This window comes from Acomys russatus, chromosome 21 (genome assembly GCF_903995435.1).
Source record: "Acomys russatus chromosome 21, mAcoRus1.1, whole genome shotgun sequence".
Lineage (NCBI taxonomy): Eukaryota > Metazoa > Chordata > Mammalia > Rodentia > Muridae > Acomys > Acomys russatus.
The window spans coordinates 60,133,587-60,155,999 of NC_067157.1; positions in this window are offsets into that span (position 1 = coordinate 60,133,587).

The following is a 22,413-nucleotide window of genomic DNA, read 5'->3' on the forward strand; positions in this document are numbered from 1 at the left end:
CTCCAATTTACTAGACGCAAATCACCATAAATAACTTAATTACACATTCAGAACATTAGTAAGTTTTCTAACAGGTTATCCCAAATGCAAAATTTTATTCCAAGTTGGAGACTCAGTTACATAATTTAACATATTAATTGAAATATAAAGGATAAAGTCATATGAATTAATTAAGAGATGGAATTTACAATTGAATACTTGTTGGAAATAGTAAAAAATAATGACCAAAATCCATTTATTCCTCTTGGAAATTGTATCAATCCAAACTTTCAGTTCCTAACTTAACTAACAGTGAAACTTTTAGTGTCCAAGCATGGAGATCCTAGTCAATGCACCATCTATGCAGCTAGATGTTCAATCAACTAGATGTTGACTAAAACCATTTATTTTTGGTTTGTTTGTTTTTCTGGTGGAAATTTTTATTTATTATTACATTAAGGTGACTAGTCACAAACAACAGAACCCACATTTAGCATCTACAGACTCTTGAATGTGGAATCAGCATCTGAGAAATTTCTCATAGTTCTATGCGAACAATGATCCTAAAAATAAACTACTGGGCTCTCATTAAACTCCCCTTTCCTGTCAATCACTGCCATCTTTTAGCTGAGCTGAGAGAAGAATTAATGAATTCTGCACAGCATCTAGATCAATATATTTGTAATCTATATGCTCACATACTTGTCTACAAATATGTAGATTTGGTGACTATTGGATGAAGGTGTACTACATAATTCATTAAAACAGAGACCATCAATATATAATTCCTGTCTTTTATTTTTTATTTTCTTTTTTATTAATTTATTCATACTACATCTCAATTGTTATCCCATCCCTTGTATCCCTCTGTTTCTCCCTCCATCCTGCTTTCACCCTATTCCCCTCCCATATGTCTGTGACCGAGGGGGATCTCCTCCCTCACTATATGGTCAAAGGCTACCAAGTCTTTTCTTGGTAGACTGTTATACTTCCAGGCTCCCCATCAAGGAGACGTGGTCAAATATGGGGCACCAGAATTCATGGGAAAGTCAGTCCCCACTCTCCACTCAACTGTGGAGAATGTCCTGTCCAGAGGTGTGTAGGGATTCGATGTTTACTGCACATATTGTCCTTGGTTGGTGCCATAGTTTGAACAGAACCCCTGGGCCCAGATCAGCCCATCGTAATGTTCTTCTTATAGGTTTCTAGGACCCTCTGGGTCCTTCTATTTCTCCATTCTCCCATACTTCTCTCACCTAAAGTCCCAATAGGATGTCCTCACATTTATCCCACTTTCCTAGTAAGTGAAGACTTTCATGGGACATGCCCTTTGGGCTAGTGTCCAATTATAAGTGAGTATATATTTGAGTCTTTCTGCTTCTGGGTTAACTCACTCAGTATGATCATTTCTAGTTCCATCCATTTGTCCAAAATTTTTGGGAATTCCTTGTTTTTAATAGCTGAGTAGTATTCCATAGTGTAAATGTACCACAGTTTCTTTATCCATTATTCTACTGAGGGACACTTAGGCTGTTTCCAGGTTCTGGCTATTACAAATAAAGCCACTATGAACATGGTTGAGCATATGTCCTTGTTGTGTGCTGGAGCACCTTCTGGGTATATTCCAAGGAGTGGTATAGCTGGTTCTTGAAGAAGACCTATTCCTAGTTTTCTGAGATGGTGCCAGATAGATTTCCAAAGTGGTTGCACTAGTTTGCATTCCCACCAGCAATGAAGAAGTGTTCCTCTTTCTCCACATCCTTGCCAGAATGTGGTGTCACTTTAATTTTTTATCTTAGCCATTCTGATGGGTGTAAGGTGGAATCTCAGAGCTGTTTCAGATCACATAAATCTTTCGCTTTTTACCCTAAAACCATTTAAAAGCTGATCTAAAGCTGTCTTTTTTCAATGGTTTTCACTTTTTACATGTAAAATTCAACAAAATCAATACATAAAATATTATTACTATAATCCAAGTTTGCATGGGAGGGTAAAATAATTGTCAGATTATTATGAAGAAAAACTTGTGCATTAGAAAATATAGTTTCAGCTTAAGAACACGTGGAGAGCTTTGGATACAGCAATCACCATCTTTGTACTATGGGCATAGTAGTGAGTAAAAGAGACAAAATACCTGCTTTCTTGAAGTTTGCATTCCAATGAAATGGAGTACAGGGTAAACATTAATGGTAAGAAAATAGCTAATCCATTTTAATAACAAAAATTGGGGTATCTAGACAAACCAAACAGAACATTTGTGAAATTTTGTTGTTGGAAATTATGGGATGCTATTAGCAACCACAGCAGCTAAATAACAAGAAAACGTGCAGTAGATGAAGTTTTGTCATGAAGTCAGTTCATCTTAAATGAAATACAACTCCAGCCAACACATGGTAAAGTAGACAGTAGTAAAAGCAACATGGACATTTCAAAAAGATCAATAGTAAAAGATTTTAAGAAAAATGCACCTTCAGAAATCAAGACTGGGGCTGGAAAGTTTCCGCAGTTAAGAACACTAGCTGCTGTTCCAGAGGACTTGGGTTTAACTCCCAGTGCCCACATGACAGCTCACAACTCTTTGTAAGTCCGGCTCTATAGACTCCAACATACACAGACGTACGACCAGGCAAAATGCCAACAAGAGAGAGAGAGAGAGAGAGAGAGAGAGAGAGAGAGAGAGAGAGAGAGAGAGAGAGAGAGAGAGAGAGAGCGCATTATCATGCATGCGTACACATCTCATTATTCTCAGAGGTGTAAAGTTTACAAAATAATCTCAAAAAGAAAGACAGAAAGAGAAAAAGAAATCAAGACTGTTGACAAAGTGAGTGTTGCTTTAATCAAGGATAGGAAAGTCAATGGAATAGGCTACACAGTCCCTTCTACGCTTGAGTTTTATTTAACTTTAAGACTGAGGCCATACGAAAATAATCCAGGACAGGGACAGAGAGGTGGCTCAGCACATGCAAAGTACTTGCCAGAAAACCTGACAACCTAAGTTCAGTCCCCAGAATAAAAATAGCAGTTGCCTTCTGACCCTAACATGTGACATGGCATACACAGGCACACATGTACACATATGATATTGATAGACAGTAATCTATTTTTAAATTAATAACAGAAGGTATGGTTTCCATTCTACAAATAGATCCCAGTGAAATATTTATTTACATGGGAAAATGACTAGAAGTGTTAAATGTTTGTCCTCTAAGGACATATTTTATTTACTTTTTTGTTGCTGCCGTGGCCAAATACTTCACAAGAAGCAAACTAAGAAAGAACATTTTCTTCTTACCACAGTTCAAGGGTGTGCAGCCTGTTGTGCTGGGAGAGACTTAGAAGCAAGATTGTGAGGTGACACTTTATAGTTAGGAAACAGAAAGACCACAGCTCTATGGGCTGATAACCCTCACAATCAGTGTGGGTCTTTTCTCAGAACTTGAAGGCTTTATGGGAGACAGCCTCATAGACACACTCACAGATATGTCTCCATGAAGAGTCCAAAGCTACTCAAATTGATAATAAATATTTACCATAGCAGAGCATACAAAATATTAAACACAGACAACAAAGGGAAATGCTTGGTGCATTTTACGTCATTAAAATTACAAGCCTATGCATGACAGCAGATGTTGTAGAAAGGTGAAATGGCAAGGCCACCTACCAAGAAAATATTTAGAAGATAAAGAAGCTTTGGATCCTTCCCAGGCAAGACACACAAATCAACATAATAAACAATCCTATGGGAAAACGAGCAAATGAGGTAAACTGGCAGTTTTCAAATGAAGAAACATGAATGAAGAAAAGATGTTCATATTCACCAGTAGTCAGAGGAACTCAAAATAAAATAACCACCCAACTGAATATTTTAAATATATCCCAATAACAAGTGTAAGTAATAACAAATTACTTAAAGGCACTTGGAGATTAACTTAGTATTACCCATTAAACTTAAAAATATTCATCACTCATGACCCATGGATTTGTATTTTGTTGTTATTTAAAAAAAACTCAGAGCACATAATTGAAAATATTTTCATGGAATACTACAGTTTTCAATATTACTCTTACAAACTAAATTCAGAAAATCTACATGAAATAATAAAATGGGCTCTTAAAGCCTTTGAAAACAGTAGATAGGAATCAGTGGGAGCAAGCAGGTTAGAGCAAAGCATGAATCTGGTTCCTGTCACCCCAACATTAGGAGACTGAGGCTGTAGGATTGCTGTGAGTTCAAGACCAACATGGGGCATGTGTGGTCTGTGCATTATTCTGGGCTACAGAATCAGACATATTACAAACAAACAAACCAAATTCCATGCCAGCCACCTGAAGTTCCATTTCCACCATTTCCTCTGTCTGGAAAAGAAACAAGGCACCATTCTTTTTTTTAATAATTGTTTTTAGATAATAATATAACAATATCATTTTCCTGCAAAACCTCCCATGTTTCCTCTTTTATTTCTTTCGTGTTGTAACAAAGATAGATAGATAAATGGATGACAGATATATGATAGATAGATAGATAGACTGATTGATTGAAGAAGAATAGATAGATGATGATGACAGATGGATTGATAGATAGATGATAGATAGATAATTGTAGATAGATGATCCGTATATGACTGACAGATGCTGATGATGGATATAGATAGATATGATAGATAATAGATGACAGATGATAGATAGATACATAGATGACAGGTAGATAGATGATCGGTATATGATTGACAGATGATGATGACAGATATGGATATAGATAGGTGATAGGTAGGTAGGTAGAGATAGATAGATGATGGATAAATGCGTGTGTGTGAGTGTGTAAAATATGCTCATTCTATGTAGTATTAGGTGTGTGTTTTCAGGGCTGACCATCTAGTATGTGATAACCAATTGTTACAGTCTTCCTTAATATTATATATATATTAATATATAATAAATCCCAACCATTTGATTTTTACCAATGAAGACTCAGGAGCCAGATACTAGGGTGAAAAATTGCTAGTTCAGAGCGGCAGAGAAAGCACCAGCTGACCTTCCTACTCTGCTCAGAAGGAAAAGGCCAAAAGCTAAAGAGACAAAGAGCTAAAGGGCTCCTTCTTCTTCTCCACGCTGTCTAAATCCCCTTCTCTCAAAGCCCCTCTTTCTACTTACCCCGTCAGCTGGTTTCTTGCTCCGCCTCTTGACCTAGGGTCAATTTTATTAAATCCTCTGTACAGAAAGCTCTTAAATTAACGGTGTGTGGTAGGTGGAGCCACACCATAATCACTTGTTTACAATAAACAGAAAGTTCTTGGACTAAAGGTGTGTCTTAGAGCTGAACTACACCAAACAAAGACAGGTTTTTCTCAGGGTTCACAATGGGATCAAATATTCTGCAACAAATCCTTCACGATTAATACATCCCTATGCTTTTTAATTAGTATCAAAACTTGAGTAAAATCACTCTAATTTCCAGATCAATATTTGACATTTTAGCCACATGAAACTTTACTTGCATCTCTCATTCTGAGTTTTCTAGAGAGAAAGGACTCTGATTTTATTGTCTTGATTATTTCTGTTGTGAATAACATATTTCTGATAAAAGGTAGACATTGCTTTTTAAAGGTATTTTCAAGCACATTTATTTCTTCTATTGGGTTGTTTGTTTGTTTTTATTTTTTAATTATTTTGTATTAATTTATTCATATTACATCTCAATTGTTAGCCCATCCCTTGGATCCTCCTTTTCTTCCCTCCCTCCCATTTTCCCCTTACTCCCCTCCCCTATGACTGTGACTGAGGGGGACCTCCTCCCCCTGTATATGCTCATAGGGTACCAAGTCTCTTCTTGATAGCCTGCTATCCTTCCTCTGAGTGCCACCAGGCCTCCCCATCAAGGGGGTGGACAAGGTCAAAAATGGGGCACCAGAGTTCACATGAAAGACATTGTTTTTTTTACTATAAATCCTTTCTATTTTTCAGTTTATTTTTGCAAAAAGGAAAAAGACAGTAACATAAAAATAAACTTTTTTAAAGTAATGTATGATTACAGAAAGCATGCCAGAACCACGGGCCTGGTGGCACATGCCTGTGATCCCAGCACTACGGAAGCTGAAACAAGAGTCCAAAGTTTGAAGTCAGCATAGACTATGCAAGACGTTGGCTTGAAAACAAAAAATAAAAACAAAGGAAGGAGAGAGGGAAAGGGAGAAAGAGTGAGAGCAAAAGAGAAACTATAGACTACAAAATTAGAAAAAAAAAAGATTTCATGTGCTAATAATGATTTGCAGAGCTGTGACATAGTGTTTGTCTTTGTAGCATGTTGAAAGGTGAATTTAGTCATGTTAAAACTGTAAAGAATGTGTTGCAGAAGGCAACGAGACAAGCAGCACCAGCCATGGAAGGGGCTAGGGTGGGCATCTTTCATAAAATGTTACTGGACTGGAGACAAGGAAAATATATTATTATTTAAAATGAAAACGTAACATTTTGTCCCCGTTTGAGGCTAGCTGGTGGTTTCTGACTCTGATGGCTTCAGCTTCATGCTCCTAGAATGTTAGTTCAACTCCTGCTCTGGGTTGTTTCCAGCTTTTCTAGGTAGAGATAGGGGTACTAGGACTCCCTTAATATAATGCCTTCGTTAATTTTAATAAGAGCTAGAACTGAGGAAACTGTAGTGTTTATATCTGATTGATATGATGCTTTCTCTTCAAAGTGTATTTCAATAAAAATTATTTAAGTTCCAAGTAAATACACACTTGCCAAAAGTGAACAATCCAAAGAGAGGACACAAGCCCAGGGTCCTCAACGTTTCCATGCTACTCCACAGATAGACCAGTAGGTGAAGCATTTTTTTATTTTTTTGTTCAAAATCCTTGATTTAAAATTTAAAAATAATTAAAACCAAAAGTTTAATTTTACTGTTTTCAGAAGTTTAAATCATTCTGTCTGTCAAACTACATACAAAAAAATTATTAGAATATTTTAAAAGTCAAAATTCACAAAAGATCACTAAATTATCCCCAAAATATAAAGTAAGCTAATTAATGCCACCACCCATAATGCACTCAGACACAATGTGCTCAATAGTATTGTTTTAAAAGTAGAAACTTTAACATGGGTCTAATAATGAAATCTTACTTTGTTTCTCAAAGTTGATCAGAAATCTAATCACAGTGGCCACCAAGTGGACAAAGCCTGGTACTGCATCTCAATCTTTTCACGGCAGCTGTGGTTCACTGTGGGCGGCATGAAAAGATATATCTGAGAGCTTAGTAATTAAATAACGCATGTTATGCAATTCACGTGTACACCAGCACTGCAGAATAGAGAAACTATCAACTCAGAACCTATCAAAGTTCAGGACTCAGACGAATGGACTAAACGACCTTATAAGATAAATACACTTTAAATCAGTAGTTTCCTGATTGACAAACCTCTCTCGGCAAAACTATTTATATTGTGATTCATAACAGCAGGGAAATTACAGTTATGAAGCATCAACAAAAATAATTTTATGGTTGGAGGTCACCACAGCGTGAGGAACCATATTACAAGGCCACAACATTAGGAATCTTGAGGACCACTGCTTCAAACCAACTGATCCTATAATAATTTATAATACCGATAATTATTAAGTTATTCAAAACAGACAATAAGGCACAAGGTCACAAATTCTATAAATGTTGAAATATCCCGCATTAAGGAAAACGTCTGTGCCCACACAGTATTAAACACGGTAAGTATAGCACACAATAGGGAGCCAGGTGCACCGGGGCCGTGCCTGTTCCCGGGCCGGCGTGCCTGTTCCCGCGGCCGCACCTGTTCCGATGGGCCTCTTTAGAATCCTGTTGTTCAAGGCAGTGAGTCCTGTCTAGCCCATGAAGTAGATCTCCATGGCCAAAAGAATAATCCCACCAACAATATCTAATATCTAGTAGTGTTTCTAAGCACTTCATACAAATTAACTTATGTCTTCATAGTAATAAGCAACTGTGGTGGAGTGAATACTGTACAAGTGACACCAAATCCTCATTCCTAGACCTGGTATATGTTACCTTGTGACGGTAGAGAGTCTTTGCAGATGTTATTGAAGCATTGGATACGGAAACTATACTAGATGAGTTTACATGTAATTACAACTGTCTCTACAGGAAAGGGGCAGACGGAGGTAAGATATGCAAAGAAGAAAAGACACGGAGAAAGGAAGGTGATAAAAGGCGAAGGCAGAGGCTGCCCCTTGCTACAAGTCACCCTCCAACTTATTTTGTTCTGAAAAGTGGAGTTCTAATCAGTTAACTGAGTGAAATAATGTCACCTTATAGAGTATTCCCTTTGAATGCCAATAACTTCACATTGTTTTACATAACTTTTTTACACAATAGCCAGATTTTTTCAGTGATGCTGGGCAAATTTTTTATTGGTTTCTTTAATGAAATGTAGTTATTACAAAGTCATCAGATAAGATCTACTTTGCTTCACAGTACTGTAACCCTCTTCATTAACGATGGTACTTACAGGAGCGAAATGGGCTTGACCCAAACTAAGACAGAAGTTTCTGGTTTCTTTGAAGACGCAGTTGTGTCATGTAAATGTGTTTTTTGTTTTGGTCCCAAGTGTGGGATGTGGGAGTGTTTTTCCACGACTGAAAACAGACACATGAGAGGGTAAATGATATTTTGCTGAAAGCTGTCTAGTGTGAGGGACATGGTTTTTTCCAGCAGGAATAAGTCATTAGATCTTAAGTAGAATCTAATTACTAGTCAACCTCCTTTAGAAAGACAATTGAAATTTTCTACATTTAGTAATGGTATGCTCATGGTATATTAACTTCAAAACAATCAAAATACTTCACTATTTCTAAAGTCATAGAAGAGTTAAAGTTGAACAAGAACATAAGATTCATTTTCATTTTTATTTAATATGCAATGGTGTTTTGCCTGCATGTATGTCTGTAGGCATAAGGTTAGTGTGTAATTCAAATGTTGGTTTTTGTACCCTCCATATCTGGTTTCAAACATTGTTCTGAGACTCTCCTGTCTCAATGCTGTGTAAACACTGCTCCCCAATTGTGCCCTGGTCAAGAAAGCAATTTATAGCCGATTGTTAAGCAGGGGAGACAATAGGGCTGGACTTCCTGTGAGCTAGGGAAAGAGGAGTTAGAGGAGGAAGTAGGGGATTAAGCCATGGGCAGAGGTCCAGGAGAGACCAGGAGGAAAAGCTCAGCAAAGAAAGCTACAAAATGCAAGCATCTCTGGGACATATGCTCAACTACGTTCATAGCATCTTTATTCACAATAGCTAGAATCTGGAAACAACCTAGATGTCCCTCAACTGAAGAATGGATAAAGAAACTGTGGTGCATTTACACAATGGAATAGTACTCAGCTATTAAAAACAAGGAAATCTTGAAACTTGCCAGCAAAGGATGGAACTAAAAGAGATCATCCTCAGTGAGGTAACCCAGACCCATATGGTAAATACACACATGGTATACACTCACTTATGAGTGGATATTAGCCCAACATAGATGTCCTCTGAGAGACTCCAGCCAGCAGGGGATCAGGACAGATGCTGGGACTCACAGCCAGACTCGGGGTGGAGTGCTGGGAGTCATATGGAAGAATGGGGTAGGCAGGATGGAAGGACCCGGAAAGGTCAGGAGCTCCACAAGGAGACCATCAAGGCCTGTGGATCTGGATGCAGGATGGCCTCCCCAAACTGATGCAGCAACTACGGACAATGCATGCAGAGAACCCAGGCCCCCCCGTTCAGATAAGACCAATGGACATCTCATTCTCCATGGTTGGGGGCAAGGAGCGGGGACCGCCTCTGACATGAACTCTAGTGCCCAAACTGTGATCACTTCCCTGTGCAGGGAGGTCCTGTGGGCACACAGAGGAAAGGCAGGCAGGCTATAGAGATGAAACCTGATAGGCTGTGGGCAGATGATGGAAGAGGTGCCCACCCCAGGGAAGCAGGGCAGAAGAGGGAGGGTCGGAAGGATAAGAAAAGAACAAGGGATAACTGTCAGGATTAATATGAAGAAATTACAATAGATTTTTTAAATAAAAAAAAAGAAAACCATTGTTTCCATGAACTTTCCTCAGCCTGTTTTTTGTACCCTGCTACTTTGCTGAAAGTGTTTATCAGCTGTAGAAGTTTTCTGTACCCTGCTACTTTGCTGAAAGTGTTTATCAGCTGTAGAAGTTTTCTGTACCCTGCTACTTTGCTGAAAGTGTTTATCAGCTGTAGAAGTTTTCTGGTGGAGTTTTTCATGTTCCAGCATCAGTGAGGTAAGACGAGAAGATCATGAGTTTGAGGGCAGCATGAGCAACAGAGTAAAGCCATGTAAAACAAATAAATAAAGGTTAATACTTTGGGCTTTAAAGTCAAGCACAGGTGCTGGAGAGGTGGCTTAGTGTTTTAAGAGTACATACTGATATCGCAGAAGACCAGAGTTCTAATCCTACCATATACTCCACAGCTCACGAATACATATCCAGGGACTCTAATGCACTCATTTGAACACACACACACATCTAAAATCTAAGAAGTTTTCAAATTTGCTTAAATAGATTTCCTGGCCAAGAGTCACATAAGTTGCCAACTGGCAATGAAATGATTTTCCATTCAAATCTGGCAGCAAAAGGATTTAAAAAGAAAGCCAGGGAAAGGGCAGAGGAAGTAATATGCTTCCTTCCTCAAAGGCAGTTTTTAGATTCTTTGGTGCCATGGAGAAAATAATGTAAATTCTGTATGAGGACCCTCAGTATTTATATTTATCAAAAATCAAATGAGAAAAAATGCTCATTAACACCAGGGAAAAAGCATGTCCTTTTTATCACCTCTTTCTCATTTTGTGAAGTCCTTTTTGAAACCATCAGAATTTCTCCATTTGGGTACTCTCCTGCAGAGGAAGTGCATCCGGGCATTCTGGCTTGGAGTAGGGCATCACTTGACTTCAGTGAAACTATCAAAATTTATTTCCTCAACACACAAAATAGAAACCATCTTCAAAACAACTCATTTGCTATTTCCATCACTCTTGAGAGTCAAAGAAGAGAAACTGAGGCAACTTTAAATGGATTTTATTTCATCTTCTCTGAGCAGAACCACAAGTAAACTTATTCTGGTAATTTTTAACCAAGCCAACAAGCTCGCAGGGATGAAGATGACGTATGCCTCCTCAGAAAACAAGACTCAAAGGCACTAAAGAGAATCTCTTGTATCTGTGAATATTGCTGAATTACAAAACAGATTTATGTAAGTCATAAAATACACTAAAACGGGCCCATTTGTATCTTGTCAGCCAACAATATGTGGAGCACTGTCAACCTGGAAAACTGCTGGCCACAGTGGACTGGGAATCAGATGGAGACCCACACTCTCCTTCCAGTCCGCATTGGAAATTCTTCACTCTTTAGCCTCCATGTCCCCTGCTACTAGGAGTCTCAGCTAGAGTCAGCTGCCCCGCCTCCCGCGCAAGCTTCTGAGCTTGCCCTGTCGTAGGTCTCCAGCTTGTCACAAAGATGCCCCCATCCGCGGTATCTCTTCTCACTTTGTCTTCCCACCTCTGCTGTCCCCAAGTCTGGACTCCACCTTCATCTTTCTCACACCTTGGTCCCTCTCTTCAACCACTTCTGCTGTCTATTCTATTTCCCATTCTGAGTGGGAGTCAAGCATCCTCCCTTGGGTTCTCCTTGTTACTTTTCTTCTTTGGGTCTATGGATTGTAGTATGTTTATCCTATACTCTTTGGTTAAAACCCTCTTATAAGTGAGTATGTACCATGTGTGTGTTTCTGGGTCTACCTCACTCAGGATGATCATTTCTAGTTCCATCCATTTGCCTGCAAATTTCATGATTTCCTTGTTTTTAGTAACTGAGTGGTATTCCACTGTGTAAATGTACCACAGTTTCTTTATCCACTCTTCAGTTGAGGAATATCTAGGTTGTTTCCAGATTAGTGGAAAGAGAGGAACACCAACCCACCCACAAAACTTCAACCAAAAAACTTCAACATCTGCCTACAAGATGTTCAGAGATAAAGATAGAGCAGAGATTGAGGGAATGTCCAACCAATGCCTGGACCAATCTGAGGCCAACCCCTGACACTATTAATGATATGCTATGCTCACAGACAGAGCCTAGTACAGCTGTCCTTTAGGCTCCACCCAGCAGCAGAACAAAACAGATGCTGAGACTCACGGCCAAATACTGGACAAAGCATAGGGAGTCTTGTGGAAAGGTGGTGGGAAGGACAGAAGGATCTGGAGGTGACAGGAGTTCCACAAGAAGACCAACAGAGCCAACTAACCAGGGCCCAGGGGCGGGGTCTTGTAGAGACTGTAGCGCCAACCTAGGAGTATGCATGACCTGGACCGAGGCCCCCACACAAATGTAGCCGATGGGCAGCCCAGGCTTCATGGGGGTCCCCTAGTAAGAGGATTAGGGGATGTCCCCACATGGACATTGTTGTCTGCTTTTTGGTCACTTCCCCCTGGCAGGGCTGCCTCAACAGGCCACAGGGAAAGAGGATGTGCTCAGTTCTGATACAACCTGATGTGCTGCAGTGGGTTGCCGGGGGAGACTCCCCTTTTCAGAGGAGTAGAAGAGGGAGGGTGAGAATGGGAGGAGAGAATACAATAGTAACTAATTTTTAAAATTTCCTGACACAAAACATATAAGAAATCTGGGGTACTATGAAAAGATGTAACATAAGAAGTTTAAATCACACATCAAACCCCACACATTAATAACAGAAGACTTCAACACTCCTCTCTCACCAATGGACAGGTCATCAAGACAGAAACTAAACAGAGAGATAATAAAACTAACCAATGTTTTAAATCAAATGGACCTAACAGACATCTACAGAACATTCCATCTAAACACAAAGAATTTACCTTCTTCTCAGCACCTCATGGAACCCTCTCCAAAATTGACCACATAGTCAGCAGAGAAAGGAGGAAGGGAAGAAAGACAGACACTGGAGAGATATCATACTAGCAATTTAAAAACATACCTGAAAGCTCTAGAACAAAAAGAAGCAAATGCACCCAAGAAGAGTAGATGACAGGAAATAATCTCAGGGCTGAAATCGATAAATTATAAACAAAGAGAGCAATACAAAAATTAAAGAAAATAAAGAGCTGGTTCTTTGAGAAAAATCAATAAGATAGAAAAGCCTTTAGCCAAACTAATCAAAAGGTAAATGGACAGTATCCAAATTAACAAAATTAGAAATGAAAAGGGGAACATAACAACAGACACTGAGGAAATCCAAGGAATCATTAGGTCTTACTTCAAAAACCTGCACTCCACAAAACTGGAAAATCTAAACAAAATGGATGATTTTTTTGGTAGATAAATTAAGATCAGATAAACAATTTAAATTGTCCTATAACCCCTAAGGAAATAGAAGCAGTCACTAAAGTCTCTCCCAAACAAAAAAGCCCAGGGACAAATGGTTTCAGTGCAGAATTGGACCAGACTTTCAAAGATCTAATATCAAACTCCTCAAACTATTCCACAAAACAGGAACATAAGGAACACTACCAAACTCATTTTACAAAGCCACAGTCACCCTAATACCTAAACCACACAAAGACTCAACAAAAAAAAGAGAATTTCAGACCAATCTCCCTTATGAACATTGGTGCAAAAATACTCAACAAAATGCTCACAAACTGAATCCAAAAACATCCTCCACAATGATCAAGTAGGCTTCATCCCAGGGAGGCAGGGGTGGTTCAATATACAAAAATTCATCAATGTAATCTACTGTATAAACAAACTGAAAGGAAAAAAACAATATGGCTATCTCATTAGATACTGAAAAAGCCTTTGACAAAATCCAACACCCCACAGGGTTTATGTGCATGACCCTGACTGAGACTCCTAGCAGCATGGTTAAGGAGCCTGAAGTGGTCACTTCTGTATCCAGGTGGGACTTTCGTCAGAGCTGGGGAAGTTTTATGGAAGCCTGGGAGGAAGAACAGAGGGAGCAAGAGAGGTCAAGGACACCACGAGAACACCTACAGAGTAAACTAACCTGGGCCCATGGGGGCTCACAGGGACGGAACCACCAACCAAAGAACATGCATGGGCTGGACCTAGACCCCTACACATATGTAGCAGATGCTCAACTTAGTCACCATGTGGGTCCCCTAACAATGAGAGTAGAGTTTGTCTCTGACTCTGTTGCCTGCCTCTGGATCCCTTTCCCCTAGCTGGGTGGCCTTGTCGGTCCTCAGTGGGAGAGGATGTGCTTAGTTCTGCTGGGACTTGAGGTACCAGGATTAGTTGGCACCCCCTTGGAGGCGTCCTCTTTTCTGAGAAGGAGAAGGAGAGGGGGAAATAGTGTGATGGGAGTGTGAGGGTGAGACTGGGAGGCGGGGAGGGAGGGGGCTGGAATCAGGCTGTAAAGTGATTAAACAAATTTAATCTTTTTCTATATTCTGGAAAGCTTACCATAATTCTAAATAATTCCAGACAACAGTCTTTTATGTGACACTGAATTAATCAATGTCCATCCCCAGTTTTATAGACAATACATTTTGGACAGGTATTTTGCCACCAAAGAAAAACAGTTACAAGTGTATACTTTCTTGGAGTCCTTGCCTAGTTCTCTTTTTGTTGCTTTGATTGAAAACACTGACTAAAAACGACTTGGGGTGGAAACGGTTTCTTTGGCTTACAGGTCCCAGTCCCTCAGTAAGGAAAACCAAGGCGGACCATAGCACCAGGAATGAAGCTGTGAGCAGAGGAACACTTCACTGGCTTGCTCCCAGGCTTCCATTCAGCTATACCTCAGACAACACAGACCCTCCTCCCCAGGTGTTGTACCATCTGGAGTGAGCTCATCTCTCCATCAATTAGCAATCAGGGACATGCTAGTGGGGCAGTCTTTGGGGCAATTCTCCCACTAAGATACCCTCTTCTCAGATGTCTCTACTTATGAGAAGTTATCAAAAACTAACTATCGTAAGCTCTTATTTTAAGACTTATTTACCAGGTATACTTAATCAAACTAAATCTACATTGATTTTGTCTTGTTTAAAAGTATGCTTCATTGCACTTAGTATCATCGTTTAATTTCCATTTGATAGACGGCTTAAAATAGAAACCTCACATTAAAAACATCCCTCGCAACGTATACGATACACTGCAACTTGGAATATTTTAAAAGAAAATTACCTAAACAAAAGACTTTTTTTTAATAGCTAGACAAGCGAGTGTATTTGTGAAAAGAAAGCTGTAGGAAATGAAATAAAAAGAATGAACTCTGTTATAATTGCAAATTACATTTCCAAAAGTTTTGTGGTCATGATGCTGAAATAGTGATTAGATGGTTTCAATGAAGTACTGGAATTGTTGACTTAATGGAATTGTGCTTCTCACAGCCAGCTTTGCTTTAACGTCAGATCTTATATTGCATTAGCTATCTTAATACACAAAGAGGAAGTGCTGCCACTGATTGTTGAAGCTGTTAAAAGACAATATCATGTAATTTAAACATCATTTTTAGGAGACTCTATTAGCAACCAACACAGTTACTTCTCTCTACGTACTAGAGAGCATTAACTGCCATTGTACTAGAAAAAAAACCGCTCCTCCTGGATACCTTGAGTAATGAGGAGCGAAACAATGTTGCCAGACTTTGGTTGTGTTTTTTAATGTGTCCACTTGATGGAAACCATCTTTTTTTTTTTTTTTTTTTTTTTTTTACATTTTAAGCCAACAAAATCATATTAATTCCAAACTTGCTCCTTGGGAACAACTGGGAGCACTAGGCACGATTTTCCTCAAAAAGTGGAGATTTTTAAGAAAATGGGTCATATCTACAAATGTTCTGATTTCAATGTGTTCTGTAAATAATTTAGAACATAAGGAGACATCCCATGAGCCCTCCTGAGGGAGGCTCCTCCACCCTTCAGCTGCTCTCTTAGAGGGAAGCCCTAGGTACCACAGCAAGCAGACTTTTCTTGAGTAATATCCTTTTGCAATGTTCTGTGTTGAAAAATGTATCATACATGCAACTCCCTTTCGGGTGGCTCACAACTGTCTGTAACTCCAGTTCCAAGAGATCTCACAACCACTTCTGGAACTGGTAAACACACACACACAGACACACACACACACAGAGACACAGACAACAGACATACACACAGACACACACACACACACGCATATACACGTTAAGCAACTTACAAGTGCCTATAATTCCAGCCCCAAGGAACGAGCCACCCATTTCTGGCCTCTGTGAGCATTCACATGCATGCAGAGACACAAACTTAGACCTATATCTATACACACGCATTAAATAACCAAAACAACAATAACTTAGGGGTGATGGGTATGACTACGTTACCAGCATTTGAAGAACTGAAGCAAAAAGACCCTAAGTCACAGCTACATGGTGAGATTCTGAAAAGAAAGCAAACAAGAAAGACCTCAAAGAAAATTAAAGTAAATATAAAAATAGACCTTAGTAAAAAAATAGCTTTAATGATATAATAGTTTGCCTTCCATTTCTTTTTCAAAAAAGGGGGTTAAATGACATTTAATAAAATTTCAAAAATATCAACATAAAATTTTAAATATTTGTGCTAATAAGTGTGTGTTTTTTTATTTCCTATAGTTTAGTGGATTTCTCTGTGTGTGTGTGTCTGGGGGGTTGCTGTATATGAGTGTGCATGTGGGATCAGGGGTGGATGGGTGTTTTCAGAAGAAAACATGTTAAAATCCCTTTTTTATTTCCCTTCATTTTTTTGAGTCAGAGTTTCTCTGTGTAGCCTTGGCTGTTGTCCTGAAACACTCTGTAGACAAGGCTGGCCTTGAACTCACAAAGATCAGCTTGTCTCTGCTTCCCCAGTGCTGGGATGAAAGTGTGTGTCACCACTGTGCAGCTTAAAAATCTTAATAAAATAAAATTCCTTTCCTCTGGAATTCAATAATTCTGACATTTAACATAACTTTTTTAAATTTTTGAGACATCATCTACTTTATTTATGTTCAATCAACTTGTATTTGAGAACACAGGCCACCAAAGCATAGATGTCATGAGTTCCACAATTAGAATGTCAATCAACATGATGCTATCTCAGTACGTTCATTGTTGTTGTGAAATGTGAAATCTCTTAGGAAATATACTTCCCTCAAGAATATGAGAACTGTACATTTGTTTAAAACTTTTTACAATATACTTTCAAAGACAAAGACGTAGCCAAACATGTAGAAACTAACCTTTATCTAAAATTAACCTGTGAATCAAGCAGCCGAATACATGAATATGGTAAATAGACAGATGATGATTGATAGATAGATAGATAGATAGATAGATAGATAGATAGAGAGATAGATGATAGATAGATAGATAGATAGATAGATAGATAGATGATAGATGATAGATAGATGATAGATGATAGATAGATAGATGATAGGTAGATGATAGATAGATGATAGGTAGATAGATAGATGATAGATAGATGATAGATGATAGATAGATAGATAGATAGATAGATAGATAGATAGATGATAGGTAGATAGAGAGATGATAGATAGATGATAGATAGATGATAGATAGATGATAGATAGATAGATGATAGGTAGATAGTTAGATAGATGATAGATAGATAGATGATAGGTAGATAGGTAGATAGATAGATGATAGATGATAGATAGGTAGATGATAGGTAGATAGAGAGGTAACAGAGAAATAGATAGATGATAGAGATTCGTGTAGATCCTTCATTAATAAAACAAAGCAATCCCCCTGCATCATCTCTGTCAGCCCCCTGCTCTAAATAAAGGAAGCAAGGAGGAGGCTGCAATCAAACAGAAGGCAGGGCAGAGCTCTCTGGGTATAATGGTGACGAATACAAGGTCTGTCTGTGGGGTCATCCTTTCTATCCTCATAGCTGAATGACAAACTGTCACTTGAGAAAGGAGCTTTAAATGCTATCTGTAGGCTTTGGTCTTTTACAAGCCTACTTTTCTTGGGGTTCTTTAATGCCTATACCTCCCTTCCAACCCATCTACCCTAGATAGGAGAGAAAAGAGGCTAATGGGAACAGGAGAAGTAGACCTTTTTAGACTCAGTTCCTTGGAGCAATTCCACTCTTGGTCATCAGGATTACAGAAGACATGTTGAACAGCGAACCAGAAATTCAGCAAAGGGGACCGCAACTGCAGCAGCCGGAACCCGGAACCTCGAAGCTTTCTCTGGAGTATTTCTCTCTAGGAGCATCTCCAAGGCGAGCAATGAACAGCCAAATGATGCAAAAACCAAACGACAGGCCTCTGGTTTGGGGCTCATTTTATCTCCTCTCAGAGTCTGTACTAAGATGTTTACCAGCTGGGAAAGATCATGCCCCAGAAAGAGGCAGCTCTTCTTCTAGCAAACAACCGTCATGTGCCCTCTCAAAAGTCTGTTTCCAGTGGACAAACATCACACAGCCACACACAAATCTGTTTCACATCCCACACTTGGGATCAAAACAAAAACATGTTTACATCCACTACAACTATCCCTTAATCAAAGAGGAAAAATCCACATGATGTGATGCAGAAGTATTGCATAAGCCAACTTCGGGCTACCCTCATTAATTAAACCAAAAGAGAATTGTTTTCTTATCCAAAAAAATAAGAATCAAGATTTTCTTTCACAAATGTGAAGTTAAATTATATTGGCATTTTTAAAAATTGTCCTTGGGAGGGATAAGAAGGACAGAGAGAGAGATTAGTGGAAGACAGTTGGATTGGGGAGTGAGTGGGACATCTCTGGGATGCGCTAGAAACCTAGGACAATGGAAACTCCCAGGAATCTATGAAGGTGACCCTAGCTACGACTCCTACTAATAAGGAATATGGAGCCTGAAGCATCCACCTCCTATAACCAGGCAAGACTTCCAGAGGAGGGACTGGGACACCAACACAGCCACAAAACCTTAGACCCACAATCTTTCCTGCCTGCATGTTGTGCAGGGGTAAAAGGTGGAGCAGAATTTAAGGGAAGTACCAACCAATGACTGGCCCAGCTTCAGGCCCATGCCATAAGAGCAAGCCACCCCTGACGTTATTAATGAAAGTTGGCTATATGTAGACAGAAGCCTAGCAAGACTGTCATCAGAGAGGCTTCACCTAGCAACTGATGGAAACTGATGCAGAGACCCCCAGGCAAACATTAAACAGAGCTTACGGAATCCTATGGAAGAGGAAGAGAAAGGATTGAAGGAGCCAGAGGGGTCAAGGCACCACAAGAATACCTTATAGAATCAACTAACCTGGGTCCATAGGGGCTCATAGAGACTGAACTATCAACCAGAGAGCATGCGTGGGACAGACCTAGCCCCCCTGCGCATATGTAACAGTTGTGCAGCTCGGTCTTTGTGGGAGACAACCAAAGCAACAACGGGGGCTCTGACTACATTGCTTGCATCTGGATCTCTTCCGCTAGCTGTGCTGCCCTGTCTAGCCTCAATAGAAGAAGATGCACCTAGTCTTAATGCAAACCTGATATGCCAAGGCTGTCTGATACTAATCTCCTCTTTTCTGAATAGAAGGGGAGGAGGGGTGAATGGGGGAAGGGAAGGTGAGAGAGACTGAGAGGAGAAATGGGGAACATGTAAAGTAAATAAATAACCTAAATAATAAAATAAATAATTAAAATTGTTCTTGGATATTTTTAAAGAGTTTAAAATTTTAATAACTGTTTTCATTATTTTTGTTACATTGTGCCAATGTGGACCTCGCTCATACTAAGAAGGTAAATGTTGTAAGTGAAAAATAATTTTTAAACTGCTCTGTATCTCTCATCCAGTCCTACCTAGAGCCTGTTAAGTGAGTTGGCTGTATAGCCAGCGAAAAGTTCACCACATGGAAAATAGTAGACAGTACCCTACTGTCATCTATGGTCCTTGGTCAGTTAATGCTACTGAACAGCATGCCTCAGATCACAGCAGGGAGGATCTTGGACATGACACATTTAGTGACAAAGTAGAGTCTCTAATTAGTGAAGGTTTCTGGTTTGAAAGTAAAGGGCTTAACCTTTCTCGGGAAATAGAAAGCCAAACAATGTTTAAAGCTTCCATGGAAGGTTTCAAGCACAATGTGGTTGCTGAGAATTCTCTTACATCTGTGACTGACAGACACAGGTGACCGAACAATGAACTGTACAGTTGGCAAGGAATAAAAAAAAAAAAAAAAAAAAATTGACCTATGCTAGCATCCTCTAAGGTAGCATTTCTTTTTTCTTTTTTTTTTTTTTTTTTTTTGTCCCTGAATTAAGATGAAGTAGTTCCATAGGACATATTATTTAGCTGAGTTGCTTTAATTTTTAAAAATCTGAAAAGGTTTTGGGTTTTTTTTTTTTTTTTCTGAAAAAAAATTTACATATCAGTTTTTGTGTTAAGCAACATCTGGAAGCTTGATTGACCATCAGAAACAAGGTTCACATTAAAAGTAAAGTTCAATAGCAAACACAAACATTCAGTGGTGAGAATTATCTAGAATTATACCTAGAGCAAGAATCTAAAACTGAAATAAAGGAGAACCCAGCCTTTTATCTTCAGATGAAAAGCACTTCCCAGTGCTCCCAAGTTGTTTGTTGTATACATGACTTTTCTTTCTTCCTTGTTTTCCTTTTTCTTTCTTTTAACACCACAAATGCAGAACAGAAAATCAACTCTTTTTATTAAACTCACTGGAATGTGAAACGTACTTCTTTTTTGATTATTTATCAAAATAATATACATTATTTAACAAATAAAGTAGATAAGTATTAAATCAATGGTTCAGTTTTCCTACTTCACCCCTTCAGTGTGTTTGTTACACCACAATAGCTACTTTCCAGGATATTTATAAATAAACTGACACATACACTGTTTCTGAAAACACTAATGCTTTTCACACATTCTGATGAACTGCCTTCCAATATTTGTTTAGGAGCCATAAAAATTCTTGGCTCAGCAATAAAATACTAGCTGTGTTTTTGAACTATTCACACTCAAGATTGTAAACCTCAAATAAAACAAGCTAATAAATCACCAATAATAACCTTTAAGTGTAAGAGCTGGGGATCAAATTTCAAGTGAAGAATATTGTAAAACAAACATGTTTTGGGTGCATTACGCATCACTCACACAAACGCTAAGAAGTACTGAGTTATGAAACGTGTCTGTCTCCTAGGGTTTCATCTTAATGAAAACAAGGGGGAGTTGTATATTCATTTTGACAGCCAGGACACTGAGAATCAGGCTGATTATTTTCTCTAAGCTTTTGAAGAATAATGTGCAAAATATGCTACGTCCTTTCCTCCCCTTATGGGTACAGGCAACATTCTGCTCTTGTGGTAGAATAGTGAAGCTCTGCTTTGCTGAACTACAGAAAACCAAAGGCACGTTATCTGCTGCATCTCTTGTAAGATGATGGGTAAATTACACCCTGGCACGTGTTCAACAGTACCCTGACTTCCATCAGGAAGGTATGTCCAACATGGAATGTGGGTTCAGATTAACCAATGTCTTGATCAAATAACCTGGTAATTTTAAAAAATAAGCTAACAGATGTGAGCTACATTATTAAGGGAAATAGTACTGAATTTGAAACTCAAATGCTTATAGATAGCAAATATAAAGATTGAAGAGCATCACCAAGTTTCACAGTTATACAACTGGCTGCTATATCATTATTCATTCATTCATTCATTCATTCATTCATTTGCTTTACATCCCAATCATAGCCCCCCTCCCTCCTCTCCTCCAGTTCCACCCTCCCTTCTTCCTCCCCCCATCTCATCCCCTACTCCTTCCTCAGAAAAAAAGGAACCCCCATTCCAACTCACCCCAGCACATCACATCGAATCAGGACTGAGCACATCCTCTTCACTGTGGTCTGGCAAAGCAGGCCTGCCAGTGGGAAGGGATCAAAGGGCAAGGTAACAGACTCCATGTCAGAGACAGCCCCTGTTGCCCTTACCGGGGACCAACATGAAAACCCATCAGCTACGTCTGTGTAGGGCGCCTGGATCCAGTCCATGCATGGTCCTTGGTTGGTGTTTCAGTCTCCACAAGCCTCTCTAGTTAGTTGGCTTTGTTGGTCTTCCTGGAGAGCTCCTGTTCCCTCCAGATCCTTCTATCCTCCCTGCCCCCCCACATCCTCTACCCCACTTTTCCACAAGACTCCCTATGCTTCACCCAATGTTTGGATATGAGTTTCAGCATCTGTTTTGATTGCTGCTGGATGGGGCCTGTCAGAGGACAGTTATGCTGTAAAAAATAGCTGAATGTCATTAGTAGTGTCAGGGGTTGGCTCTCTCCCATGGGGTGGGTCTCAGGTTGGGCCCAGCATTGGTTGGACATTCTCTCAATCTCTGCTCTCTTTATGCCTGCACATCTTGTAGGCAGGGTAAATTTTGAGCTGAGGTTTTTCTGGGTGGGTTGGCACTCCCCTC